Below are 5,184 nucleotides of genomic sequence, written 5' to 3'. Positions count from 1 at the left end.
TTATGTACCATATGAAGGTCAAACTCAACACTATTCTGAAGTGAGGGGTAGAAGAAAATAGCAGATTCAAGTTTGATTAAAATTTCTTTCAAGATTTCTAGCTATTGTACATAAATACAAGATTGCTGCCTATAAAATATTACTCAGTGAAACATCCGTATTTTCTAACTTGAATGAGCACTTGGAAAAGCATATGCTTTTCACACAAGTTCACATACATTTCAGTTATGATTACACAAAAGTTCCAAACTTTCTAGCCCTGCAGAAAACAAGTAGACCTACTATGCAAGATAATATACAGTTAAATATACTATTATGTGATATAACCATGTATTTTTTTTTATCTTTCATTTGGCCAAACTCTAAACTTAAGAACAAGCTCCCAAGTCACTCATTCCCTTAAAGGACAATGGCTAAAATAAAGGCATGTATACTTCAATTTATTCAACTCTTTCCAAAAGAAATAAATAAGGGAAACAAGTTATGTTTACCTGAGGATGGGAACACGGACAAGTGCTAGGAGATGGATTGATGACGATGATGAAGGGTGTCTTCCTATCTCCTCACATAATGATGAGTGGTGGAGCTGAGCCACAAATCAAAAAGATATATAGCAATTTTCAATGCATTTTAAAGTTACTTATCCCATTCTTCAAATTCAGAAAGTGACAGAACATTTATTCTTTCATGATATTATGTTCACAATAAATTTTTTCAATGAAATACAGAAATTTTCATGTTGATCCTACTACTTCCTCCCTTAGTGAGTGAGGCTTTGCTAATGTGTCTGTCCCCCAGTCTCTCAGTCCTCCAAACTAGGCAAGACCCACACAGTGCTCCCTTATTCTCACTGTTTCAGTGTGTGATAGAAAACAAAACAAACATCCAACTACTTGTAAGTCCCGAGGGTAAACCTCCTTGTGGGACAGGTCTAAAAGTGATCCCAAAAGGTAAGAAGAAATAGGAACTTGTTCCCATCCCACTCCCTTGGCACCAGCTCATACATACTCTTTTTTTTTAAAAAAAAAAAATTATTTATGTATGTATTTATTTTTGTATGAGGCATATACGTGTTTGCTTAAAGGATGGGCTCCACTGCCCACATATTTGAAAGCACAAAGAAAAGTTGATCTCTAACATTAAACACATGTAGTCTGTGAAAACTACTGAGGAAAAGAGTGGTGGATAATTCATCAGTAGATGACAGGAAACTAGGGGACAGAGTGTGGTCAACCGACCTTTAATATGCTAATTAACACCAAGAGCGTCAAAAGCACAACAATCACAGGTGACAGAGAAAACCTAGAAATAATTACTAAGAGAAAGTGGCTCATTTGCACTTCTGTGAGCCTGTGTCCCAGCCCTCTTGTATCTCGGCACCCTTTGGCACCCTCCTGACTTTTCTCCCCTTTCATGTCAACATTTGCATCTTTACACCAGCAGCTTATTTGGGTGTAAGTTAGGATGCTACACTTTGACTCCGAAAGCCTTATTTTTCATGTGCCACTTTCTATTTATTGAAATAATTTGAAATAAAATCATGATTTTGAGATCTCAAAACTATGAAGTTATACAGTCAAACCTTTAATGAAGATTCATCTTGAGAAACTTCACAAGACTCTCAAAGTATAAAATGCTTTTTGTTGTTGTTGTTTTCCAAACAACATTTGGTTTACATAGATCATCATTCTTACAAGCTTTGATAAAACCCCCACAGAAACCATAAAATCACACAGTGGATGTATACCTATCAAAGGTGTGGCTTTTCGCCTTGTACAAGGAGAATGTCAGTCTCTATCAGTTTACTCAGAAGCAGGGAAGCCCATAGGTTTTTGAGTCAAAGGTGTAAATTGGAGTTCTGAGTTCTGGGAGCACAGGTTATTAGCGACAAATGCTCTTAAGCAAGTGACTTAATCCCCTAAAAAAAAAAAAAAAAAAAAGAAAACCCAAAAGAGTAAAGAAATAATACCTACATCCCAGGGCTGTTGTGAGGATCAGATGAAATGATGCTTACAAAAGAGTGTTTTACATTCTCCTGGACTGAGCACGTGGTGTCTAGCTGGGCTAGGGAGAGAGCCTTGCTGAAGAAAGGAGTCTTTACGTGCCAGTAGAGGCACCCAGCAGGGATTCCCTGCAGGCGCCTTTTGAAGGCTGATAAGCATCTCCAACAGCTGCAGAGGAGAATACAGGAACCAGGATAAAGGGCAAGGGTCATGCCCTTTGACCCTCCGCCCTCAGCTCAAAGAACATCTGCTAAAGATCCCCTGGAGGGAAGTAGCACTCAGGGAGGGAGAGCCCCCAACCCCCCCCCCCCAAGAACGTTTTAAGGAATCCTAAGATGCTCGGACAATCCCAGTCCTTTGCCCACATAATGTTTCTCTTAAATCGTCCATCATTTGCTTAATTTACCATCCGTGATCATTTAAGCATCCCCACTTCTGAAAGTCTCTCCTAATTCTGCAGAGCACTTCCGGTTCACCTCCTTTGACATAGCCCACATTCTTGGCAACCTATCACCCAAATCTCTGTTCCCTTCCACGGAGTTGGGACAAGCAGGGATCCCGTGTCACTCATCTCTCACCTCAGAAGCTTGGGGCCCTCTGCAGCTTCTCTGGAAGACACCCCCTCCTACCAGAAGGTCTCATGTGTGATCCACATGTCACAGTCGATCTGCTTTTGTAATTAGCGACTCCTTGGTCTCTGCCATTTGGGTTCAACAACTTTAAATTTAGGCCCTAAGGACCACATAGAAAAAATTCAAAACCGATAAAAGTTTAAAACTTCCCAGGTTATCCTGATGCAGTTTTATCTACCGACTGGCCCTTGGACCTATTGGATATAACCACTGTGATTACCTTGTTAAGATATAAATACTAAAACAACAATAATTTTATTAAAACATTTACAAATTCCTTCATAGAATGGCTTAATTCGATAGTTTTTTTTTTTTTTTACATGACTGTGTTCTTTTCTGCATGTGGTTCCCTTTCATTGCATATTTTAAAACAACAGTTTCATGAAAGGATACTTTTGACTTAATTAAAAAATTCTCAGGCTGAAGAAATGGCTTAGTCGTTAACTCACTTGCCTGCAATTCCAAAGGACTCAGATTTGATTCCCCAGAACCCATGTAAAGCCAAATGCACAAGGTGGCTGGAGGCCCTGGTGTGCCCATTCTCTCTATCCCTCTATCTCGTTCTCTAATCTATCTATCTATCTATCTATATGTATGTATATAAATAATTTAAAATATTTCTCCCAACAGGGAAATTTTGAGGAAGAGGGGGAGGAAAGAATGTCAGAGCCACATGTTGGGTCATGATATGCAGAGACATTTATCTTACCCATAGCTGTGGGCTAACTCCACAATGCATGACCCATATACCTCAACAAGGAGGGGCCAATGGGGAGGGGGTAGGTCACGGATGAGCCTAATGATGGTACCAAACTGACTGTATTTGCTGAATACAAAACGAATTAACAAAAAAATAAATAAAACATTTCTCAAGAGTTCCTTAATATAGATTCTAAACACATACCTACTATGAGGCTTATAGATACCACCTTCTTAAAAATGACCAAGAAATTAATTTTCAAAACAACCACTTAAATGTTAGTAGAAGGGGCATGTCTGTTTCATCAGAAAGGAAGTCAATTCCTGGTTGCTTTTCTGCTGGGCAGAGGCATTTTTACAGCAGATTAAAGAAGTGGTGTAATGCAACAGATGAGCAAGCTTACCACAATAAAGGAGATGGGGGAAAAAAATTCACACGGGGGATTCTGCCAGTCAGACTTACTTGCCATCAGTTACGTTGGTGGTGAAAACAGACAAGTATCTGCGGTGCCGCATTTAGTAAAGTCGCTTTTAAAAGACAAACCTGCCGCATGTCATGATGCAAAATAAATATTGTCCCTTTATAATGCTTGTTTTCACTGGAAGCTTCAGACATGCTTTTGTTTCATTTTGTTTTTATTTTTATTTTTCCATGACTGCTACTATAACCTTCTTTGAAAGCTAAAAGAAAATGTCTTGAAAGTATGACAAGTTGTGTTAATAACAGATTTGAATTTTAAAAACAACCAGGACATCCACTGCGCTGCATTGTGAAAAGGCAAGAAAATGTGATGATATGATGAAAGTAAATTTTTATCTGGTTTTATTTTCACTCCGAAGGCGATTATAAAAATGCATCCTGAAAATTTTTAGGAAATGACAATACTGTTTGAATAAGAAAATATATTTTTAGCATGAAGTCTATTTTTGATGCGATTTATTTGGATCTATATATGTGAGCAATGTCAATCATGTCACATTGCAGCCATGATTTAAAATAGATAGTATTAGTTTAACATTAGGCTTTTTAAACTACTTTACACCTTTACATAATTCCAAAATGTATAACAATTTAAACATACCTTTAAAAAAAGAAAGAAATGAAAACGGACCGCTTCTTCAGTTTGCACAAGGATGGCCGGTACAACAGGTGGCTGCTCTCCGCTCTTCTCCCAGTCTTCTCTTCACTGACTTGCTGTAGTGTTCTTCAAAGTAATCCCTCACTGGTGACCAAAAAAATACGCAGAAAGAGGAATATTCGAGGTGCAAATTAAAAGAACTACTGTCTTGGAAAGCAGAAAGTTCCCTGGCATGACAAAAATAAAGCGTGAGAGGTGTGTGAACTACCACCTCCCAGCTGTGGAGCACCCTTGTTGGATGCACGCAGTAGGCTTGAAGGTGTGGGAATATCACAGCCCAGATGTGGAGTGTCATTGCTGGATCCACACTCAGTAGGCCTGAACATAGATGGTGGGTAATTGGAGGTGGGAAGGAACAAAGTCCCCTTTCGGTCTTTGGAAATGATCCAACCTTGGGTAAAACCAAACTGTAATGCAAAGACTGTTTGACAGTCTTCACTTTCCCTAATTTTTTTCCATAGCCTGCCACCTAATGATCCTAAATAAGGTTATTAACTAATGACATTTAAGGACTATAAATAAATTGATCTAAGAAAACAAAGCCATAAATTAGTTGGAGACACAAAAACAATTATTTCGTTCACCATGGGATTAATTTCCTTAAAGGTCGGTCACAACAGCCTCAAGATAGTTATACTTCATATTTGAAGGTTTATGTAAACTTCTTAAAATGTGTGTGTGTGTGTGTGTGTGTGTGTCAGAGAGAGAGAG

This window comes from Jaculus jaculus, chromosome 3 (genome assembly GCF_020740685.1).
Source record: "Jaculus jaculus isolate mJacJac1 chromosome 3, mJacJac1.mat.Y.cur, whole genome shotgun sequence".
Taxonomy (NCBI): Eukaryota; Metazoa; Chordata; class Mammalia; order Rodentia; family Dipodidae; genus Jaculus; species Jaculus jaculus.
The sequence above is the reverse complement of the archived record's forward strand: the minus strand, read 5'-3'. Positions refer to the sequence as shown.